Genomic DNA, 25866 nt, shown 5'->3' with positions numbered 1-25866 from the left:
CAATCTCTGTCACTGTATATTTAAACCTTTTTGTTTTTCTATAATTCTTTTACTTGACCAATTTTTTTGTAACTGACAGATTCTTGGACCAGATATTCTCAGGTAAGAGGACTCTTACTGTATAACTTACCTTCCTGGGACTCTCTCACCATACTCTCCCCTGCCCAAGTCCTATCCGGCCTTTGTTCATTCATTGTTTTTTTCAAGCATTCATTTATTTCGTCCACAGACATTTACTGTTGTGCAAGACATCAGCACCGAGGAACCCGCAAGAGGCAAGGGAGACAGCGCCGCTGCCTTTGGGGTTCACAGCCTAGTTGGGGAGACAGGGCTCGGGGACACTGTGCAAGTGCTATGGCAGGGGTATGTATAGAGTCCTGTAAGAACACACAGAAGGGCGTGAGGGTTAGGGAAACTCCCAGGAGATGAGCACTGAGATGATCAGGTAGGTGAGTGGTAGGAGTGAAGAGGCAGTGAGATGAAGGAATATTATGGCTGTGATCACGCTGCTCTGGACACTCACTTGGAAGTTACCACTCACTGGCCCCTGCTTCCTCTCCTGTCCCCTCCCCCAGGGACATTTTTGCTTCCTCCCAGCCTTGCCACGCCATCCTCCTCATTAGGCATGCTCTTTGCCTTTTCTCCCTCCCTAGATCACTTTCCCCATCTTATCATGCTGACTGTCTTCTACTCATCCTGCCAGGTCCAGCTCAAATGACCCTTCCTCTGGGCATGCTCCCCTGACTTGGCCCACAGGGGTAACCTCTCTTGCCTTTGGGCTTCCCTAGTACTTTATAGATGCCGCTAGACTATTGCCTGTCTCATTGTTTCATTTGCTTGTCTGTCTCCCCCAGCAGAACGTGAGCCCCTTGGGGGCCGTCATGGGCTTTATTGTCATCCACAATGTGCACTTATCCAAGTGCATAGTCTTTAGTGGGGGCTCAGCAATGTTTGAGGAAGAGTTGGGAATTTGGAGGAGTAGAATGAACACTGGACTAGGAGTCAGAAGGCTTGTTTTGGCTCTACCTTTTAACATAGTGCATGACATTGGACAGCTCACTTTCTCAGTTTGAAGCTCAGTTCCCCATCTCTAAAATGAGAGGACTGGATTTCATAATTCCTATGATGGTTACAAAACCATAAATCAAAATTTTCACCACTCTTACAGCCGCCTTCCTAGAACAGAAGTTGCCAGGCTTTGAATCACTTTGCAATTGTGGCCACAACTGAAGACTGGATGGATGTGAAGGAGGCCAGTGGCCTCTGAGGTGGCCTGGCCTCAGGTCTGTGCCTTAGGGGAGGGGAGTCATGGTTGAGTAGCACCAGTCAAATGAGGAACTTGAATGCAGGGTGGTAAAGCTCAGGGACAGAAGCCATTGACAGAGGAGAGAGTGGAGAGCGAGAAGTTGTCAGGAGCAACAGAAACAGACTCAGGGAGAAGTGAGGGGGTGCTGTTGGATCGTTGGAACAGTTGTGGTGCCATGAGTGACTGTGGCTGAGATGGTTCCCTCTGCTTCCTTACCTCCCACATGGCAGTTTAGATAATGTATGAGCCCTTTGCAATTTATTGAACAAACACTTACTGTTCTAAGCATTTTAGAATCTTTATAATAGGCACTGTCACTATTCCTATTCTATAGAGGAGGAGCAGACAGGAGAAATGATGTCCAGTACACACTAGCAGAGCCAGGATTCAAACCCAGGCCTGGATCAGGGTCCAGGGACTTAGCCCATACACCACAGTGCCTCTTAGAGCTAGTAAGCAGTTTTTGAGCACCTATCAAATACCAAGCCCCATTCTAGGTACTTTACTATTAATTTCATTTAATCCTATGTGTATCTCATTTAATTATTGCAACAACTCTATGAAGCAGATATCAATATAGTTATTCTACAGATGAAAAAAATAAGAGGTTCAAAAAAGTTAAATGTTATGTCTGAGGTCAAACAGTTGGCCAGTGGCAGAGCCAACCATGCCTGCCTGGAACGGTAAAGAAAAAACTCTCAGCAATTCCCTTCTGAACGATGGAGGCAGCTGAGCCCCCCGTCTTTGGATCTGCCATTCACAGTGACAATCTGTGCACTATCTGTCATTTCAGGAACTGTGAAATGTAAGACAGAGCCTCAATATGTTAAGAATTCACAGGCATTTCTAGAGGCTGCAGCTGAAGTGGGGCTTAGGGGAAGGGAAGAGAGAGTACAAAGAATATAGGTTGCTTTAGTTTGAAATAAGCTATTTTTTCCTCTCTCATCTTTTCTGCCTTCTGTTTAATTGCTTTATAGAGATAAATAAAGCTGGAGAAAATTACATTTGGCAGCCTTCAATTGGGCTTGGATTCGTGCTTCTTTCTTCACGGCTGCCCAAGATGGTGACAACTATTTTGTTAATGGTAGATTTGTTAACTGAGATAGTCTTCTTTTATACTTGTATTCTTTTTTGGGTTGTATAAGAAAATGATATGCAAGTGATATGCTAGCTCTAGGCAAATAGATACAGAAAAACATATGCATAAAAATATGCAAATAGGAAATAAACCTTGGAGATAATTAGCCTTGTTGTCCAAAACCATTTACTTAACCTGTCTGGGCCTTTGTTGCATCCTTCATAAACTGGGAGATGAGAAACGTGGCCAAAATAACATGGTTACTGAAAAGATCCAGTGAGATCTTTCAGTAATACTTCCTTTATTTTACTTACACTGTTGTGTTTTTAGATTCACCTCTGAAGTCCTCTCACTGGTTCTGGGAGGTGGACAATTTTATCCCCATTTAACACACAAAGGAATAAGCTTTGAGACGTTAGGTGGCTGGGCTATTGCCACCCAGCTAGTAAGTACATGGCAACATCAGGATTCTAAGTGACTCCCTGCCCAAGAACATGGTGTTAAAATTATTATAGGGACTTCCTAGGTGGCGCAGTGGGTAAGAATCTGCCTGCCAATGCAGGGGACATGGGTTTGAGCCCTGCTCTGGGAAGATCCCACGTGCCACGGAGCAACTAAGCCCACATGCCACAACTATTGAGCCTGTGCTCTAGAGCCCGTGAACCACAACTATTGAGCCCATGTGCCACAACTCCTGAAGCCCATGCACCTAGAGCCCGTGCTTCGCAACGAGAGAAGCCACTATAATGAGGAGCCTCTGCACCACAATGAAGAGTAGCCCCCACTCGCAGCAACTAGAGAAAGCCCGTGTGCAGCAACAAAGACCCAATGCAGCCAATAAATAAAATAAATACATTTATTTTAAAAATTATTATAAAAATACTGCACACCGAGGACGTCACATTATTTATCTTTTTCTCTTAACTGGTTTTTCTGGTACAAAATTAATGTGAGTTGATTGTTTTAAATTCAAACTCATTAGAAACACAAATCTAAAAAAGTTATCTTTTAACCTCACCTTTCAGATATAAATGCTGCTAACAGTTTGCTATATATTTTCCCAGACTTTTTAATAGCATTATCACTATTAACAATAATGTATTAAGTCATATTCTGATAGCATGCTATAGTTACAAAGTCCGTTTACAAAAACGACCTCAAGGCACACATGTCTATCATAATTTCCTTTTCCTGTGATTAGAGGGGATGCTGAAACTCAGCCAATGAGGACATTCAAGATCCGGTGAATGAGATTTGCCTGAGGTCATAGGAGTGAGCATTTTAACCCATCTGACTGCTGCCTTCAGGCTGGGGAGTGGCTGCCCTTTCTTCAATCAGCCCTGCTGAGCTGTTTGACAGAGCTCAATAGTTGTTTTGACATTTTATACGCACAGCCTCAGCTACTACAGACAGAAAGAAGTCAGCCATCTACCAAATTCTCAACAGCTGGGATCCACAGGATTTTAATAAATTGATCTGCAAAGATTTAAATGGCTTGAACTGAGAAACTGAATATTCTGGAAAAGTATGCAAGGTGGAGTCCTAGACTGTTCACAATAGCAGAGATCTCAGAAATCACCTGGCCTAGTCTATACCTTGTATTTTATAGTGAAGAAAACTGAGCTCCAAAGCTGGGAAGAGGTTTAACTTGTAATTGTAGTTCCATTTGGTTGGGAAAATGTTTTCTGAGCACCAATTATGTGCTAGCTGCTTGGGAGGTGTTCGGGTTAGATCTGTTGCCAGCCTTCAGAGAACCGACAGTCCATGATGCACTGTCCAAAGTATCAGAGAAGAGTGAGGGGAAATATTCTAAAAATTTTCATGAAGGAAGAGAGGTAAACGGGCCCTCCTGCCAGTACAGTTGAACCTTGAACAATGTGGGGGTTAGTGCTGATCTCCACGCAAAGATTCACATATAAATTTATAGTCAGCCTTCCATATCCCTGGTCCCGCATTCACAGACACAACCAACCACAGAGCGTGTAGTAATGTGGGATGTATTTAGTCAAAAGAATCTGCATAGACATGGCCACGTGCAGTTCAAACCCTAGTTGTTCAAGGGTCCACTCTACATACCAGGGTGAAAGAACCAATTCAGTAACTGCCTTTCCATACAACCTTCTGTAACCCCCCTGCCACTCACAAGTCCTCTACTCCTGGTGACCTTTCCACCCTTTCACCTGGAACTGATTTGTAACCTTTGAACTCTTCCCCTCTAATCAGAGCCCCCTTCCTCATCAGACTGTGGCCAATTCCTGATCAAAGGCTGTGTTATGCTGATATTTTTATTCCTGGTGCCTAGACTGCATGTTGAATAAATGCTTGTAAATTGATGAATGAATTTCTGCTTCTTTAAGACGAATTGCATTTTTCATGGTATTATACATAGCTTCCAAAATAAACATTTCTGGAGTGTTAGATCAGATAGGTGTACAGACTGGAGAATATAAATTTCATATACAGGCACACTGGACTCCACATCACATTCTCCTCTCAGGGTTGTAGCCCATGTGCTCATGCTCGGATTTCTGGCAATGTGCCTGGTGTCATCTACCAAGATCAAACCTGGCACTCTTCTTCCTTTGTGGATCGCCTACAGAAGCAATATTTGGTCTATGGTCCTGTGACCATTGCTAAAAATGTGTAGGTTAAGTCCTTTCAGTGCATATTTCTGACATCTATGCTGTCTCACATTCAAACCCTCCTTTCTTTAACCCCTAGACTGGAAGCTGAAGTGGCAGGTTTTCTGCTCTCAGTTCCCTGGCAGCCAGAGAGAGAATGTGGCCTAGGGACTGTGATTCTGAAGTAAATGACAGAAAGAAGCAGGGGAGTTGAGTTCAGCCTGGGGTGGTGGAGACAGGGGCATCTGAAGTATGAGTGTTTAGCAGCTACAGTGTCAGCTTTAGCAGCCAGAGCCTAGCATCAGTGCCCATTGCACCAACCTGACTTTCATTTTGAATTTTCCATGTTTTCTCTTGTTAACCCCTTATATTTTGCCCAATCCTATTGTATATATATTTTTTTAAATGGAGGAAATTTCAAGCTAAGCAAATCTAAGAAATGTCTTTGCATTCAGAGACCTGGGTCTTTTCCCTAAGAAAAAGATAAGCATAAAAACCTGATCTAGTCAAAACTAAAAATAGAACTACCATATGGTTCAGCAATCCCTCTGCTGGGCATATATCCAGAGAAAACCTAAATTTGAAAAGACACACGCACCCAATGTTTATTGCAGCACTATTTATGGTAGCCAAGACACGGAAGCAACCTAAATGTCCATCGACAGAGGAATGGATAAAGAAGATGTGATACATATATACAATGGAATATTACTCAGCCATAAAAAGGAATTAAATAATGCCATTTGCAGCAACATGGATGGACCTGGAGATTCTCAAACTAAGTGAAGTCAGAGAAAGATAAATATCATATGATATTACTCATATATGAAATCTAATTTAAAAAAATGATACAAATGAACTTATTTACAAAACAGAAATAGACTTATGGATATTGAAAAAAAACCTTATTGTTACTAAGGGGAAACATGGCACGGAGGGATAAATCAGGAGCTTGGGATTAACACATACACACTAAGATATATATAAGATAGATAACCAACAAGGACCTACTGTATAGCACAGGCAACTCTACTCAATATTCTGGGATAACCTATATGAGAAAAGAATCTTAAAAAGAATGAATATATATATATGTGTATAACTATCAATAAATCACTTTCCTGTATACCTAACAGAATATTGTAAATCAACTCCAATAAAATTTTAAAAACAGATTTATTTAATCTGTTTTAAAACACGGAAAAGAAAATATACAATCATAAAGGAATATCACTAGCATTAAGACTTTGCTTTATCACCTAATGTCTTACTAATGACTTTCTCCCATGTTTTTTGTCTGTTTCTGAATGCAGAATCATTTTTTCCTGACATTGAGTTTCATTGCAATGAACATCACCCACTGAAAATGACTGCTTAAAACATTTCAAACTCACCTGTTAGAGGGAGTTTACCCACAGAAAATGGGTTAAAATTATGCTCTTGGAGGAAGGAGACAAGATGGCAGAGCAAGAGGACCTCTATCTCACCTACTCTCATGAGCACATCAAAATCACAACTGCTGAACAACCACTGATGAAAAAGACTGGAGGGCTTCCCTAGTGCTGCAGTGGTTAAGAATCTGCCAATGCAGGGGACATGGGTTCAACCCCTGGGCTGGGAAGATTCCACATGCCACAGAGCAACTAAGCCCATTTGCCACAACTAGTGAGCCTGTGCTCTAGACCCCACGAGCCACAACTACTGAGCCCACACAACTACCGAAGCCTGAGCACCTAGAGCTCATGCTCCATAACAAGAAAAGCCACTGCAATGAGAAAACCAGTGCACCACAATGAAGAGGAGCCCCTGCTCGCTGCAACTAGAGAAAGTCTATGGGCAGCAACAAAGACCCAATGCAGCCAAAAATAAATAAATAAATAAATAATAAATCTTAAAAGAAAGAAAGAAAGAAAGAGACTGGAATCTACCCAAAAAAGCTATTCTACATTCAAAGACATAAAGAAAAAACCATGAGATGGTAGGAGGGGCACACTCGTGATATAATCAAGTCCCATACCACCCAGGTGGGCGATCCACAGACTGAAGAATAATTATATTGCAGAAGTTCTCCTATGGGAGTGAGAGCCCTGGGGTCTGGTGGCATCAAGAGGAGGAGCCCCCAGAGCACTTGGCTTTGAAGGCCGGTGGGGCTTGATTGCAGGAGCCCCACAGCACTGGGGGAAACAGAGGCTCCACTCTTGGAGGGCTCATACCAGGTCTCGTGTGCACCAGAACCCAGGCCAAAAGCATTGCGAGGGCAAATACTACCTAGAGCAAATTGTCCATTATTCAGCTTTCGGTTTCAGACCTGAATTCTCTGATGAATCCTTAGGAGGAGAATAGTTTTGAAAATCAAGCATTTTTGAAAGAAAAAGATTGATTTCTTTTCTTTTTTAAAAATAATTAATTAATTAATTTTTATTTATTGGCTGTGTTGGGTCTTTGTTGCTGCATACGGGCTTTCTCTACTTACTGCCAGTGGGGGCTACTCTTCATTGTGGTGTGCGGGCTCCTCATTGTAGTGGCTTCTCTTGTTGCGGAGCACGGGGTCTAGGCATGTGGGCGTCAATAGTTGCGGCATACAGCCTCAACAGTTGTGGCTCGTGGGCTCTGGAGCACAGGCTCAATAGTTGTGGCGTGTGGGCTTAGTTGCTCCGTGGCATGTGGAATCTTCCCAGAGCAGGGATCAAACCCATGTCCCCTGCATTAGCAGGTGGATTCTTAACCACTGTGCCACCTAGGAAGTCTGAAAAATATTGATTTCTAAAGAGATTAACCTCCAAACTATACACACAGCTCATACAACTCAATATATATATGTATGTATGTATGTATCTATCTATCTATATATATAAAAATAACCCAATCAAACAATGGGCAGAAGACCTAAATAGACATTTCTCCAAAGAAAACATACAGAGGCCAAAAGGCACATGAAAAGATGCTCAACATCATTAATTATTAGAGAAATGCAAATCAAAACTACAATGAGATATAACCTCCCACCAGTCAGAATGGCCATCCTCGATCTATAAATAATAAATGCTGGAGAGGTTGTAGAGAAAAGGGAATCATCCTACACTGTTGGTGGGAATGTAAATTGGTACAGCTACTATGGAAAACAGTACGGAGCTTCCTTAAAAACCTAAAAATAAAGCTACCATATGATCCTGCAATCCCACTCCTGGGCATATATCCACAGAAAACCATAATTCGAAAAGATACATGCACCCCAATGTTCACTGAAGCACTATTTACAATAGCCAAGACATCGAAGCAACCTAAATGTCCATCAACAGGTGAATAGGTAAAGAAGATGTCGTATGTGTATATATATATATATATATATATATGTACACACACACACACACACACACACACAATGGAATACTCCTCAGCCATTAAAAAGAATGAAATAATGCCATTTGCAGCAACATGGATGGACTTAGAAATTGCCATACTAAGTAAGGCAGACAGAAAAGACAAATATATGATAATCACTTATACGTGGAATCTGAAAAAGTAATACAAATGAACTTATTTACAAAACAGAAACAGACTCACAGACAGAGAAAACAAACTTATGGCTACCAAAGGGGAAAGGTGAGGGGGGAGGGATAAATTAGCAATTTGGGATTAACATATACACACTACTATATATAAAATAGATAAACAACAAGGACCTACTGTATAGCAGAGGGAACTATACTCAATATTTCGTAATAACCTATAAGGGAAAAGAATCTGAAAAAAATATATATATGTATATAACTGAATCACTTTGCTGTACACCTGAAACTAACACAACATTGTAGATCAACTATACTTCAATTGATAAAAAATACTTTCTCTGCTCCAAACTCTGATTTTTCAGTTTATTTGGCCTTACTGTGCACCAGGCTTACAACCTTGCCTGTGCCAACAGATTCTGGATTTGAACCTACATCAGCTCCAAAGCTCTCTCTTTGGAACACTTTTTCCTGCTTTATTTTTCTCAGCAGCTTCTATCACCACCTTATATATTTGTTTCTTTATCTTCTGTTCATCCGCCCCCCCACCCCCCTAGAGTGCAAGCTCCTCAAGAGTTTCGCTTATTTTTGTTCAATGTCATATTCCCGATACATCCAACAGTGCAGGCTGCTTACTGGGCACTCAGTAAACATGTTTTAAAATGATACATTTTTAAGACTTGAAAGCATTCTGTAGTTGTTAAGTGGACAGAGACATTTCCAAACTGTCTATATTTTATGATAATTGAAGAATTCTACTTTCATTTCCTCTAGAGAAGATGTAGCTCACACATCACACAAACTTAGGATAATTTGCCTTTTCATTAATGTTTCTCAGGCTTAGCTTTCAGGCCTGTCTTAGCAGACCTAGACCTAAAGTCAAAGAGACCCGGGTTGAAGCACCAATTCTACCTTGGACTAATTGTGTATTTTCTGAGTAGGTCACAACGCTTTTTTTTTTTTTTTTGGGGGGGGTACACCAAGTTCAATCATCTGTTTTTATACACATATCCCCGTATTCCCTCCCTCCCTCGACTCCCCCCTCACCCTCCCTTGAGTCCCCCCCACCCTCCCCGTCCCAGTCCTCTAAGGCATCTTCCATCCTCGAGTTGGACTCCCTTTGTTATACAACAACTTCCCACTGGCTATCTATTTAACAGTTGGTACTATATATATGTCTGTGCTACTCTCTCGCTTCGTCTCAGCTTCCCCTTCACCCCCCGCCCCCTCCCAAGCCTTGAGTTCTCCAGTCCATTCTCTGCATCTGCATCCTTGTTCTTGTCGCTGAGTTCATCAGTACCATTTTTAGATTCTGTATATGTGAGTTAGCATACAATATTTGTCTTTCTCTTTCTGACTTACTTCACTCTGTATGACAGACTCTAGGTCTATCAACCTCATTACATATAGCTCCATCTCATCCCTTTTTATAGCTGAGTAATATTCCATTGTATATATATGCCACATCTTCTTTATCCATTCATTTGTTGATGGGCATTTAGGTTGCTTCCATGTCCTGGCTATCGTAAATAGTGCTGCAATAAACATTATGGTACACGTTTCTTTTGGGATTATGGTTTTCTTCGGGTATATGCCCAGGAGTGGGATTACTGGATCATATGGTAGTTCTATTTGTAGTCTTTTAAGGAACCTCCAAATTGTTTTCCATAGTGGCTGTATCAACTTACATTCCCACCAACAGTGCAGGAGAGTTCCCTTTTCTCCACACCCTCTCCAACATTTGTTGTTTCCAGATTTTGTGATGATGGCCATTCTGATTGGTGTGAGGTGATACCTCATTGTGGCTTTGACTGGTCACAACGTTTTTTGAACCAACAGTTCCTCATTTGCAAAATGCTGATTATAATACACACGAGAGTTCTTGGGAGGATTAAAAACTACAGTGTCCATGAGAGAACCTTAAAAACTGCAAGGTATACAAAGCCCTTTTTTCTGCAAGTTTTGCAGAAGGCCCAGACTGTTAATTCCACATCTGAATGATTTATCTTTTTCTCTTTTTTATACTACCCACCAAGAATAGAAATCTCCTAATAAAGGCTGGCTGAATGACTGACATTAGGAAATCACAGGAGTTGATAAAAGAACAATCGAATATTCTCAGAGAAGGTGGCATCTTATTTGAAATTCTAAGTGAGGCTGAGCTGGGAACACACAATCCTTCAAGGGTTTCTGAAGTTTAATTGGTTTGTCTGAAGTGACTACAGCTATAAAGAGAAAAACCAAAGGAAAATTGAGAAAGGTTAGGTGTCATCATAGGATTCAAATGATTTAGATGAAACACATCATTTAATGACTTAACAGTTTGCTGCCTATTTTCCCTCTTTTCCATTCTCCCACCCAATATTTTAAGAATCTGACCTTCAGGGACAAAGGGAGAACTATAAAGAAGATATTGGCAGGCCTCCTTTTAAAAAATAAGTGTGTTCCTGGTATATCAAGTGTAATTGAATTTTTATAGATTGAACACTCTAAGTTAAATCATATTTAAATACACTTGGAGAGCAAACTCTTTGGCAAATTAAAATAGAAACATTTGTATAATAATAGATAGCATTTATCAAGTTAACTACTGAATGTGAGACCCTTTGTTTATATTATCTTAATCTTGCAATAACCCTGCAGGATAGGAAATATTTCTGTTTTACAGATGATGGAATGGAAGCAGGGAGTGTGAGAAACTTGTCCATTGTCACAGAGATAGTAAGTGATAAAACAGAATTTAAAACTGGTTTCAAGTCTAGTCTACTAAACCACAGCTGCCTTAAAATGACAATGTTTTTGAAAAGTGAATAATTTCCCTCTAAATTTTTACAGAAAATAACTCAAGTTTTGGCACCATTCAGGTGACTAGGAATTTTCCATGAGTTTCCTTTCAGTCAGTCCCCCTGAACCTCACCCTCTCTTCCACCCACCCGAGTGCATCTCTGAATGTAAGCCAGCAAGATTTCTTAGAGACCAACTGGATGTATTACTTCCACACTTATCCTTAGTTTTCTCACTGTCTATAGGATCTAGCTTTGATTCTAGTCAAAGCCTTGTTAAATAACCAGATTAGGCCCAAGACAGAGTCACTCATGCTTGCCCCGTGCCAGCAAACCAAGACTTAACTAAATTTCTATACTCAGTGCTCCCAGAAAAGGAAGGAAGGTCTAGGTCAACCAATCAGCACATGCCTGCTCAGCACAAGTTACCTAACCAGACTCCAGGACTTCCCTGTGCTCCATATAAGGAAAGTTACTCTGCTTTAACCAATCAGCAAATGCCCAGTATAACTTCCTTGTTCGTGCTCACTTTGGTCTATAAAAATCTCTTGCCTTATAAAGCTCTTCCGAGCTCCTTTCTATCAACTAGTTAGCTCCTATCAACTAGATTGGATGCTCCCTGATTCATAAATTGCTGAATAAAGCCAATAAAATCTTTAAAATTTACTCAATTGAATTTTATTCCTTAACAGGCTTTAGGATCTCCCCTGACCACCTATCTCTCTAGTCTTGCCTCTTCTGCTCCCCTATAAATCCCTAACTATCTATGGTTTCCAAAATGCTCTAGGCTTTGTCTCACCTCTGCCTGGAATGATTTCTTCCTCTTATCAGTCAGTCTGGTAAACTCCTCTTAAGCCTTACCTCAAAGATTCAGCTCTAAAACCTCCTCTGGGAAGCCTACATGACATTCGCACATAGAAGCACCTTTCCTTCCGTGACACCTGTTTTGAGTGCTCATATGTTTCCTGGGGTCATTGCTGTGTCCCCACTAGACCATAAGCAACTTGAAGAAGAGAAGTACTGGGGTCTCCAGTACCCAGCATGGTGTTGGAATAAACCAGTGACTTAACCCTCCCAGAGGCCACCATCAGCCCTGGGACTCCATCACCTCAATAAGGTACAAAAACAAAAAACAAACCCCAAAAACCCTGTGCCTTCGGAGTCTCACTCTAACCTCCAAATCCTTTCATTTTTTCCCCTTGCGAGGTCTTTTTGCAAATAGTAAATGCTCAATCAGTGTTTCTTGGAAGCGAGGATGAATGACTGGGCTGCCTAGAGATGCCAGAATGCCTGAGCTCCCAATGTAGACCAACACTGCCTCAGACCCTTCTCACTTATGCTCACCCACTCAGCTTTCTAACAAAATATGAGAAAACCAAAGTACACTTTTCACAGGAGTCTTAAATTTGGTTAATCTCTTGACTGCTTAATCTTAGGAGAGTCTCTTAACAATCTAGCTTTCTAGTGTCCTCCCAAGATACAGGGAAAGACCAGCTATGAGGCTGCTAGATGTTTTCCACAAAAACCTCATTTTATGGTTACCATCTTCTCAGTTTCGAAGATAAGGAAACTGAAAAGTTAAGCAAATTTCCCAAGTTCTTTTGACTTATAAAGGGTTGAGCTTTAATTTAGCCTCAGGCTCTTTGAGACGCAAATCCATGCTTTTTCTACTGCATCAACAATACTGTTTCGGTCTCAGGGGTTAATTGTGAAAACTGAGTGAGATAAGGACAGTGAAATTGCTTTGGAGTGTGTGAAATGCTATACAGATGTTAGATTTTTAGAAAGTATTCATCAACATGTCAACAACATGCAATATTCTGTCTGTATAGAACACAAGTCCTAAGGAGCATCACCCCCTCAAAGGCAACAACAACAACAACAGCAAAATGAGGGGGGAAAGATGCCTCATAAAAAACAAAATCAGCAGACAAAACAAATTAGAACGTGGCCCATAACATTTAATATCCTTTACTTAATTCTTTGCAAATGTCCAGAATTAATCCCAAATCTATAAAATACTGTTTCAGCTAGAAGGTTCCTAAATGGTCAGATAGCCCAACTCTTACCTTATTGAAGCTAAAATGGAAAGGCAGAGAGAGGGGGTGGCCTGTGTGTAAAGGCAGCTACCTCATAGCTGTATCCAGAACTAGAGCCCAGGATTTTGACACTGAATCTGAGCCTCTTCATATTAAGGTTTCACCTCGGAGGGCTGTAAAAAGAACCTGATCTGCTCGCTATCACAGCTCAGGACCCTCTGCTTTGATTATCCACTACAATGGACTAAGCATATCTCTTTGTTTCTAGAAATATACGTGAGTGTACTGAATCCTCCCTTCCCAAGGACAATTATCTCTCAGAATTGAGTTACTGCTTATGAAAATATCTTGATTCTTAGTGAGAAAGAGATTCAAATGGTTTTGTACTTGAAGCAAATGAAGTACACAGCTTGGAATGCTAAATTTCATCTCCCAGGGAGAGCAGCTTCACATTTTACTTAGATGCATCTGCTGTTCCTCATTATTCCACTGCTAGTAAAAAGACTGCCTTGAGCTAATTTCTTTCTAAATAAAATCTTTCTAATCAGATTTTCCACCCTATATGGATTTCATATGAAAATGATCCTTATCCTGAAAATTAAAAATATTTTCCCCTGTATTTCAATGTGCAGTAGAGATAACAGCCTAGAAGGCCTTAAAGCAAAAGACAGAGTGATAGCTGATTCTCTTGAATTTGTTATAGCAGGTTATGTATGTGACATGCCAGGGTTGAAAAGAGACAGGAGACAGGGGTCTTGAACTAAAAGCTCAGGATTTGAGGTCAGGTTTGAGTTCCTGTCTCAGTAGTACCACCATTAGCATTGTTACCTTAGGCAAGCTCTTTAACTTCTCTGAGCTTCAGTTTCCTCTTTTTAAAAGTGAGGATGATGTTGTCAATCTCACAGGGCCATTGTAAGGAATGAAGGAGAAATAAGAGTGGCTAATATTTAATGAGCACTTACTATGTGCCTGGCAATGTGCTAAATCCTTCACATGCATCATCTTATTTAGCTATCACAACAACCTTATTAGGTGGGTTCAACTATGGTCTTCATTTTACAGGTTAAGAAATTAAGGCTTAGGTTAACTAACCTACAAATCTGCACAGAAATTATGGGTGGAGATGGGGCTTTAACGTGGATGTGTTTAACTTCAAACTCCACACTTTTTCTGAACCACTGTGCTACCCATCTGAAAGTTTATATATCTTTGTTTACAACTATGTATATATATACCTATATTCATTTTTATGTCTCAGATATAGTTATCTCACATCATCCATCTACCTATCATATCTGGCACATAAGTCATACAGAAGCTAGTACAGTGCATGCCAAAAGCCACATTGATAAATGCAATAAGAGTTCAGAGAAGGGAGATCACATCAGACTTCAGTGGTCAGCAGTGCTTCAAGAAAGAGAAGAAACTAAAGCTGAGCCTTGAAGGATGGTGTGACAGCACTGTTGGTTGCTCGCTCCATCACCCATTCTTCCCTTCCTCCTCAGTAACAGAATGCCCTGTTGAATGATGAGGTTACAGCCTTCCTTGCTAGGTGTGGCAGCTAGATGTGACTAAGTTTGGCCAGGGATATGTAAATGAACATGTTATATAGTAATTCCAGGAAGTCTCTTTTATTTTTTTAAAATATTTATTTATTGGTTGCGCTGGGTCTTGCGCACGGGCATTGTGGTGCACGGGTGTCTCATTGCAGTGACTTCTCTTGTTGCAGAACATGGGCTCTAGGCATGCGGGCTTCAGTAGTTGTGGCACGTGGGCTCAATAGTTGTGGCTCGCAGGCTCTAGAGCGCAGGCTTAGTAGTTGTGGCGCACGGGCTTAGTTGCTCTGAGGCATGTGGGATCTTCCCAGATCAGGGATTGAACCCATGTCCTCTGCAATGGTAGGCAGATTCTTTTTTTTAATTAATTAATTAATTAATTTTATTGGCTGTGTTGGGTCCTTTTTTGCTGTGCGTGGGCTTTCTTTTTAGTTGTGGAGAGTGGGGGCTACTCTTCGTTGTGGTGCATGGGCTCCTCATTGCCATGGCTTCTCTTGTTGCGGAGCACAGGCTCTAGGTGCATGGGCTTCAGTAGTTGCAGCACATGGGCTCAACAGTTGTGGCTCATGGGCTCTAAAGCACAGGCTCAATAGTTGTGGCACACAGGCTTAGTTTCTCCGTGGCATGTGGGATCTTCCTGGAGCAGGGATCGAACCTATGTCCCCTGCATTGACAGGCGGATTCTCAACCACTGTGCCACCTAGGAAGCCCGGTAGGCAGATTCTTAACTGCTGCGCCACCAGGGAAGCCCCAGGAAGTCTCTTAATGGAATGAAGTACATTACTTTTTACGCCTTCCTCCATCTTGTTGCTTGGAAGTTGGGCATGAAGGCTGGAATTCTAGCAACCACTTGGACCTTGAGGATGAGCCGTACCATAAGAATGGCAGAGGGGATAGCTGGTGGGGGCCTGGGTTCCTGATCATTCTGAAATTGCCATGCCAACCTAAGGCTGCCTACCTCTGAAATTTTCTTATGTGAAAGAAAAACAATGTCTAATCATTAAACTATTGTTATTTTGGATCACATGCAGCCAAAACACTGATACAGGTGGGAGGCTTGGATTTAATAGGTGAGAGCTTACTAAACTGAGTCAATCAGACTGTGAGCAAGGTAAAAAGAAACTAAATTTTTGTCAGTTCTTTCTAGATCTGCTTTAATTGTGGAGGCGATTATAATCAGGTATACCTGAGTTGAAATTCAGCTGCTACCAAGTTGCTTACTTGATGAACTTGGGAAAGTCCCTTTATAAAAAGGTTCTGAGCATCCATTCCAATGTGTGTGTGTGAAGGGGAAATTTTTCCACACCAATAAGCAATTTTTTGACACCAACTGGATGTCCCACAATTCACCTCAATTCTGATTGTACATGCAGATAGCATCAGATTCCACAAGTTGAGAACTCAATCCCAGATGACTACCCTACATTTCAGATGCCAGTCACAAGCTCAGGTTGGTACCTGTAATTCTGACCAACTAGCTATAAATCATAAGCTCCCACTACCTCTTCCTTGAGTTTGATTAATTTGCTAGAGTGGCTTATAGAACTCAGGAAAATGGTTTACTCCACAGATTACTAATTTATTACAGAGGATATTAAAGTATACAAATCAACAGTGAGATGAAGAGATACATAGGGCAAGGTATGGGAAAAGGTCTGGAACTTCCAAGCCTGCTCCAAGCACACCATCTTCTCCCAAATCTTCAGATGTTTACCAAACTGGAAGATCTATGAACCCCGTCCTTTTGGGTTTTTAGAATGCTTCATTACATGTGCATAACTGATAAAGTCATAAGCCAATGGGGACTGAACTCCATCTCAAGCCCCTCTGCCCTCCCTGGAGGTTGGGGTGGAACAGAAAGTTCCAACTCTAAGCACGAGGTTGGCTCCCCTGGCAGCCAGCTCTCACCTTCAGGTCTAGTCCAGAAGTTGCCTCATTAACATTAACAAAAACGCCTTTATCGCTCTCACGTCTTAGGAAATTTGTTTTAGCAGCTTTGTGCCAGAGGCTAGCACGAAGACCAAATATGTAATTCTTATTATATTTCACACTTTACCTGTCTGAGTTCGGTTTCTTAATCTATAAAATGGGACAGTTGTTGTGAGGATGGGAGAGGATATTAAACCTTAGGCAAGTCCCTTAAATTTCCAGCCTCTTGGACACAAAGGTTTGAATAAATGGTGTCCATTATCATTATCATCTATGGTGGCCATGCCTTCTGTGGCAAGAGATGATTAAACTGTAGTACTTGGGGCACTAGAATTATAATCAGAAGATCTAGAATAAGCTCCTTCTCAACTATTTACTTGCTACTTAGCTTTGGACAAGTCACCTTTTTGAGCCTCAGTGTTCCTGTCTGTAAAATGGGCATGATAACCTGCTTTTCATGAGTCTTTTATGAGAATTAAATAAACTCAAAGTGAGAAGTGAGGCTTTGGGAGGGTATGGCTTCCCTCACAATCCTGTGACCTTGAATTCTGCCAGTACCTGGTATATCCTGCCTTATCCATCCAACTGGACATTGGTACCAGCTCCAGTCTTAAATTATCTTCCAGATTTGGGAGACTGGACTGCTGGCGAGGCCCTGGTACCTGGTCAGTTCCAGGAATCCCATTTTCTCCAAACATAGTGCTAAGGTGTCACCGTTACCTGCTTAAATTATGAGGCAATAACACCAAATGGTTAAGAACATATGCTTTGAAATCAGACTTGGCTTTAAATCACTGCTTTCACACTCTAACTTTGTGACCACAGGAAAACCTCTTAATTCTCTGAGTGGAGCTCCAGTTTCCTCACTTATGAAATAGGAATAGTAACATTCACTTCTGCAGCTGACATGAGAATTAGATGAGCTGGTGTTTAAATGAAATCTCACTACAAATACCATATGTTATACTTAATGCTATTTCCTGGTTTCCCCTTGAGTCAGCTTTTATTAGGACCCTGTCCTGCATTCACTGGGAGTTAAGCTTCATAGTCAGGAGTATTCTGTACAGAGAGGGAAAGGGGTCTCAGGAGGGATGCTGTTTCTATAGCAACCGTTTGTTAAATCTCTAGGGACCTTGGAAACAGGCCTGGGTTAGAGGAATTGGCAAAACAGAGAAGACAGATCAGATAATCTGCCTCTGGGTGGCCTCTGGGAAAAGGGAGGGCCTCTGGAGTTTTCTAGTGCCTGATGCATTCAGATTGAAATGCTGCACATCTGGGCCAATAGAACCTGTGGTTGCCATAGGAACCACTTGGCATTTAGTAGCTACAAAAGCTATTTGTTTCAACGCTATGGAATAATGGAGTTTGAAGTCTGGAGCACACTGAGCACAAATGGGGAAACTAAGGCCAACAGAGGGAAAGGTTTGCCAAGGGCATTCAGTTCCTCAAGTTCTATAATGCCTACCTAGTCTAGTGCCTCTTCATGAATTTATTCTTTCAATAAATATTCATTGAGCACTTACTAGGTGGAAAGCCCTGGTTAGGAGTGGAAGCTGCAGAGATAAATGAAAGAAGATCCTTCTCATCTAGGTCAGGTCTAATGGTGGAGAGAAACATATGCCATGTAAAGGAAAAAACTCCTTTGTTTCTTTTATTCACCAACTAAATGAAAACTTCTGTTTTTTCCTCAGCACTCTGACAGCAGATGTGTGGATTTTTTACATCAAGCAATTCTTCAGTTCTCAGTGGACACTGAGTATCCTACATTTTAACTCTCTTCTTACACTATCTACCTGTAGCTAGCACTAGATCCGACAGGTTATGGGCCAGTCCTACAAGACTGCTCCCCCCGTCCCACCCCCAACTTCGGAAACCAGCTGCAAGTCCTCAGTTTTGCCTGTGCTTCTGACTGACTGGCTATAAATTGCAAGTGCCCATGACCCAGCCTCAGGTCTGATAATTTGCTAGAATAGCTCACAGAACTCAGAAAAACAGTTTACTTACGAGATTACTAGTTTACTATAAAAGGAACAGGCACAGCCAGAAGGGAGAGGTGCATTGGGCAAGGTATGTGGAAAGGGGTGTGGAGCCTCCATGCACTCTCCGGGCATGACCACCCTCCAGCACATTCATGTGTTCCTTAACCCTGCAAGCATTCTGAACCCCTTCAGTTAGGGTTTTTTGTGGAGGCTTCATTACATAGACATGACTGATTACATCATTGGCCATTAGTAACTGACTCAACCCCCCAGACCTTCTCCCCACCCTGGAGGTTCTAATCCTCTAATGACATGGTCCATTTTCCTGGCAACCAGCTTCCATCCAGGAGCCCCAGTCACAGCCATCTCATTAGCATACAAAAAGACACTTGTCACTACAGAAATTCCGAGGGCTTTAGGACTTGTGTGCCAGGTTGGGGGGGTGGGGGGGAGGTGTTGGGTAGAGGCCAAATATGTATTTCTTAGTATATCTCACCATGTTTTTAGAGCTCTGATGGGGTACTAGGAAAGCATGCGATAGAAGCTCCTAGGCAGCCTGAATGTGCCGGGAAGCAGGAGGGAGAAGACATGTAAGTTTAGAAACAAAGTAAGAATCAACCAGATGAAGGTGGATGGAGGTAAAATGTACCAGGCAAAAGCAAGAGCATGTGAAAAGACCTAGAGGAAGGAGACAGAAAGCTAGATGCTGATTTTTTTTTTTTTGACATCTGAACTCCTATTTTTATTGCAGCATTACTCACAATAGCCAAGATGTAGAAGCAATATAAGTACAAGTACTCATCAAATGATGAATGGATAAAGATGTCTCTCTCTTTCTCTCTCTCCCTCTCTCTCTCTCTCACACACACACACACACGAATATTATTCAGCCTTGAAGAAGGACATTCTGCAATTTACGACAACATGGATGGACCCTGCCAGATCAAGAAGCAAGACAATATGGAGAGTCTATTTATTCAACAGCAACTTTGAAGACAAAGCCTCAATAATCTGAGGGGATGTATTTCCCCTATTTCTACTACAGTCCTTGTCCACAAGTTTCTGTCCTTTGCAGGCTAGAGCTTGATGTAAAAAGGGCGGTTGTCCTAGACATACTTATACACAACTTTCGAGGGCACAGTTTGGAGGTGCAGATGCACAGGACACTTGTAAAAGTGGGACAGCAGAGTCTCAGTGTAGCCCACAAGGAAGTAGAACTTGTGTACACAGGTAGCTGCCTCAGGACCAGGGCACAGATTTCCACCTGGTTAGCACCATGCTTTATAATAAACTGGTCGGCCAGGCAGCCTGGGAAGGTGCCCAGCATAAATTTTCGAAGGAAAATATCTTCCACTGTTCGCTCTGCAGCATGGCCCTCCCCATCCAGTTACCTGTGTGCAGCCACAGCCAGCCCTGGCGGCGGGCGATGCCGTGAGGCGCGTGCGCCTCCCCGTAGGTCACTGGCTTGTCCGCCTTGCCCACTCGGACTCGAGCCGCCCGGTGCTCCGCGCAGACCGCGGAGGTGTGCGGGGCGCGGCCGACACACTGCATATCCCGGCTCCAGGACAGCATCGGCGGCCGGAACCCCTGACCGCAGACGGGTGCCGCCACTTGGGCGATGCTGATTTTTTTAAAAAATATTTATTTACTTGGCTTTGCTGGGTCTTAGCTGCAGTACGCGGGATCTAATTCCCTGACCAGAGATCAAACCAGGCCTATTGAGAGTGCAGAGTCTTAACCACTGGACCACCAGGGAAGTCCCTAGATGCTGAATTTAAAGCAGTTCATCCCGGCTAGAGTACGTGATGAAGTCAAGGCGCAGCAACACATGAACCCAGAAAGAAAGTTAAGATCCAGATAACAAAAGGCCTTGAAACTTCCATAGGGGATCTGGTCTTCATTCCCTGGGCAATGGAATGACCTTTTAATGGCCTTTCTTGAGATGCTCTCTTTATAAAGACTATCTTTTTATTAAACATGACAGCTATTTAAAACTCTACAAATCTTTATATAAAGTATATATGGCTATAGTTACTTAGCTCATAGGTATATAAATATCCATTATACTATTTTTGGTGTAACGTTTCTTAATGTATGAATTTTTTTGTAATAAAAAGATTTGGGGGGAAAAATGACTGTGGTCGTTCCACCATGCCTTTGAATTGCTTGGGCCAGTTAGCCAGTCAATGCACAGGTACTCTGTGTCTAATTTTTACAAATGATATGGCCAAACAGGCACACGATAAGATGTTCAACATTGCTAATCACCAGGGAAATGCAAATCAAAATTACAATGAGCTATCACCTCACACCTGTCAGAATGGCTGTCATCAAAAAGAACACAAATAACAAATGTTGGTGAGGATGTGGAGAAAATTGTTGGTGGGAATGTAAATTGGTGCAGCCACTGTGGAAAACAATATGGAGGGTTCTCAAAAAACTAAAAATAGAACTACCATATCATCCTGCAATTCCACTCCTGGGTATATAGCTAAAAAAAAAAAAAAAAAAAGCCCAAAACACTAATTTGAAAGATACATGCACCCCAATGTTCATAGCAGCATTATTTACAATTGCCAAGATAATGGAAGCAACCTAGGTGTCCATCAACAGGTGAGTGGATAAAGAAGATGTGGTACATATATACAATAGAATACTACTGAGTTGTAAAAAAGAATAAAATTTTGCCATTTTCAACAACGTGGATGGGCTTGGAGGGTATTAATCTAAGTGAAATAAGTCAGAGATAAAAATACAAATACTGTATGATATTTGTATGTGGAATCTAAATCATACAACAAACTAGTGAATATAACAAAAAAAGAAACAGACACAGATACAGTGAACCAACTACTGGTTACCAATAGGAGAGGGAATGGCGTAAGGGTAATATAGGGGTAGGGGATTAAGAAGTACAAAGTAGGTATAAAACAAGCTACAACCATGTCTCAGACAACACAGTGAGTATAGCCAATATTTTATAATAACTATAAGTGGAGTACAATTAAAAAATTGAGTCACTATTTTGTACACCTGTAACTTACATAATACTATATATCAACTATACTTCAATAAAAACAAACAACAAACAAATGATGTGACCAGTTCACAGTTATTTTTAACTTGAGTTACCTCTAACACTCTCAGAACCTATACTTTCTAACGCCAGTAATTTACTCTGTTTCAGTCTAGGAGGAGAGGTAATGAAGTAAACAGATCATTAGAATATAATGAAGTAGAACACAGAAAAATGTTCAAACTGCTGTTTGAACATACACAGAGTGACAGGGAAGTATGTCCTGGTTAAAATAAGAAATTTTACCCCTTCTATGATCTTTGATGGAGAAATGCTGGGTGATTGGATGAGGGGCACTTGATCTTCAAGTGTCATGTCAGTGACAGGAAGCTGAGAGTGGAGAAAGTGAGCTGAAATTTCTGAGCCTAAATGAGCAGGATGTAGGTCATGAAATGAGAAGAAGGTATGTACTTAACTGATTTCCACTCCCTCACCCTCAACCCCCAAAAGGGTAACTGGCTTCTCCTGTCATTCATCTAATGATTCTGATTATTATGGAATATAAATTGTTACTAGTGATGCAAGATGCATCTGAACTGAGAAGGGACTGTAGAAAATACTTTAATACAGACAGGGATTCAATTATGAAATATATATATGACATTTTAATTCTCTGTAACTGGCTTAAAATGGCACCCTGACTACTCCAAGGTGGCTGTTGGTTTTTGCAGAGCAAAATAAAATTTCTTAACTTACCACCAGTGAACAGAGATGGGAACAGAGGCATAGAAGTGGGTGGGGGAAAACAATGACATATTTAAAATTTTTTTTATCTCTACTTGCGATTGGCTCTGGAGGCAATATTAAGTGTCACCAATATTTTAAGATGAAGAATTAAAAAAATTATTTCTTTTTATAGTTTAAGAAATCTATTTCCTTAACTGATAAGAAAACAAAATGAAACTTTTAAAAGCTCTCAAGACCATGTAGATGCAGTTAATCTTGTTGAAAGCAGCCCAGAAGAGGTCAAGAAGATGGAGAGCTGTAACAAGGTGGAAGTGCAGGTAGAGGAGCGGGGACATAAATTAAGCCAGATGACACCAACCAAATTAATACAAAAGCCCTCTGTAAGAGAGGCACCCAAGTTGACACATACCATTTCCATAAGTATTAAAGTTTTTATAAGGAGTGAAAAATGAGAAGATGGCTTTCGTCAAGTGGGAAAGAATATCGCATGGAGAAAGTCACACACCCGGCCTCGGCTTAGCCTCTTAATGTATTTATTGCTGCTGATGCTTCTACTTGGGTCAGAGACCTTGGCTTGAAAGCACAGCTGTATTGAAAGGACAGATCATTACTCAGAAGAGAAAACTGCCTCTCTAGCCACCCCAGTGAATCCTTCTCCATCCATCATTCTTTAGCAACTAGTCCAAGGTCAACAAATAAATGGCTCATTGGGGCCAGCTGTGCAATGAGTGCACTAGGCAACAGGAAGTTTGTTTCCCTGCACCCCCTCCCCATGAGGGCTGCCCCTGACTCAGCCAGATGCTCACTCACAAGTTTTGGATACTCATGATGACATTCCAAGGCTTTGGAATGGGTCCAGGTGGGTCCAGGTGTCCACAGAAAGTTGACTACACTGACTGAGAGTATCAGGCCTCAGACTGGCCATCAGTGTCCTTCTGGATGGCTGTAAGAATGACCATATTTTACCACCACTTTCCTGCTCCCCCCCTTCCTGTCTAGATACAAAGAATGACATTATCTGCAGGTTCTGCCATGTTCGAGGCCTGAACACCCCCAGCCCATGCTATAATACATTAGAAGCCTCACCAAACAGAAGCAGGGAAGGTCTAGAACTGATCCTTCTGCTCAAGCTGGTACCTATCCAGGTGGCTGGAGCCAGGTTTGGGGGGCCATGGGCACCTCTGCACTCACCAAGTACTCCTCTCCACATGACAGGCATCAGATCAATTACCACAGAACAGTTAAAACATACAAATTCCCCCTTGCTGAAAATCCACACTTGTCAAATATTCTGGTTATGATTCAGTTCACATTTGGAGGGTGAACTGGTCAAATGATCTTGTCCTCTAAGCAGCCATCATTTAATTTAAAAAAATTGAGGGACTTCCCTGGCAGTCCAGTGGTTAGGACTCTGCACTTCCACTGCAGGGGGCACCGGTTTGATCCCTTGCTGGGGAACTAAGATCCTGCAGCGGCCAGAAAGAAAAAAAATATAAAGAAAATTGAGAAAGTACACAGAGCTTAAATTTTCACATAACAGAAAAATCACCATTTTAAAGTGTATAATTCTGGAGTTTTTATTCACAAAGTTGTGCAGACATCACCATCTAATTCTTTTTTTATTGCCTAATAATATTCCATTGTATGGATAGATCATATTTATTTATCCATTCATCAGTTGATGGACATTTGAGTTTTTTTGCTTTTTGACTTATGAATAATGCTGCTATGAACTTTCACATACAAATTTTAGTGTGGACATATGTTTCCAGTTCTCTTGGGTAATATACCTAGGAGTGGAGTTGCTGGGTCATATGGTCATATCTCTATTTAATGTCATTTTACTTTTCAATGAATGAATTGACATTCTCATTAGCTATCAGTCTCTTATGAGCTTATTTGTTTGAGTTCCTACCAGAGAGATGGTGCTATCTGGTGAGCTGACAAAATCAGGCCAGAAACCTGTAAGACTAGAGTCACCAAGTTCTCCTGGTCACCAGCCTTGTTTTCTGAAAACTTGCACAGACATATTGAAGATGATCACATTGCCCACAAACTGACCTTCATTAAAAAAGGCTTTACGATAAGGACTATATTTGTTCCTGTGGAGATACAGCAGCCAGATTTAGCTTTGCACAGAGATGCCCTTGAGTTTATGTCAGAGGAGGCTTCTCCAGATGCTCTGTTCTATCTCCTCCCAGAGGCAGATGTGACCTAGAACATCCTGCTGTCATTTTCTACCTAAAATGAATGCAGTCACTTGCTCTTTCTCGCTTTCCTTACCTTGTCCTCCACATAGCTACTGCTCTTCTCAACCACCTCCCTTGTCTGCATCTTCTGTGGAGGTGCAGGGTGTAGTCAGAGTTACTGTGGGAACAGGTGCTGGCTAGAAAGGAGGATGGGCATGATGGAGTGAGCTGGTGAGGACCTCATGGTGAAGCATCGGGAACCAGAGAAGCAGCCCAGGGCACAGGTGAGCCTGAATGGTGACGTCCTGAGGTACCTGTGAGCCACTGGAGGGCTGCTCACTATCTGGGTTAGGTTTTAGTGATTTTTCTTAATTTTAAAAACTTTTACGTAAAATAGTAATATGTTAGGAAGTACAGAAAGGAAAAAAAATTAAAAATCCTTATGCTCCAGAGATAAATAAACATGGCTAGTTTTTTTTTCCAGGTGAATGTTCTAGTTTTTTTTTTTTTTTTCCAGGGAAATGTCTTTCTCTCTAAACAAGCAGGATTATGCTGCAACATTCTAGGATATTTGTATCCAGCTTATTTTGCTTCCCCATGTCATTCAATCATCTTCAAAACACCATTTTAAGTGGCTGTATACACGATTTTGTGTTGGGCATCTGGAGGACCACTATTCAAAAGACTTACTCTCCCATCCCTGCCCAGACCCGGTAGTCCTCTTCCATTATGGTTTTCAGAAATAAAATTCCAACCTCTTTGCAGAGGGAAACGAAAAAAGGGCATTTATGAGGATTAACACAAGAAACATACCAGCTAGGGGTAAGTCACCACCAATGTAGTCATCTGTGTGGCTCCGCTGGGCACCCCCAGCCTGCTTCAGCCTTCCTGCCTTCCATCCCCTCTTTAGCCCTCTGTCCTCTCTCCTGAATTGCGGTCCAAGAAGGAAGTAGAGAGTGAGTCTCTCCCGATGGGCAACGTGAAACCCTAGCCTCTCAACGAGGCAATTCCAAGTGACACATAAACATTCCTTTTTCATAGTTTCTGCTGTGCTAAGATGGCTACTGCCCCCACCCATTGGCCAAACTGGATAACACTACACTACTTGTGATGA

General features: G+C 41.6%; 1 protein-coding gene and 1 pseudogene across 2 annotated transcripts in view; both read right to left on the bottom strand.

Moving 5' to 3' along the window:
* The window catches only part of CCDC90B (coiled-coil domain containing 90B), a 148705-nt gene that overhangs the window by 102045 nt on the left and 20794 nt on the right, over nt 1–25866 (bottom strand). The gene's annotated exons all lie outside the window — the stretch shown is intronic.
* Nucleotides 19907–24860, bottom strand: LOC130860904 (28S ribosomal protein S24, mitochondrial-like; annotated as a pseudogene).

This window comes from Hippopotamus amphibius, chromosome 9, assembly GCF_030028045.1.
Source record: "Hippopotamus amphibius kiboko isolate mHipAmp2 chromosome 9, mHipAmp2.hap2, whole genome shotgun sequence".
In the NCBI taxonomy this organism is placed as follows: Eukaryota; Metazoa; Chordata; class Mammalia; order Artiodactyla; family Hippopotamidae; genus Hippopotamus; species Hippopotamus amphibius.
Note: the sequence above shows the minus strand (reverse complement) of the source record. Positions and strands in the feature narration are given on the sequence as shown.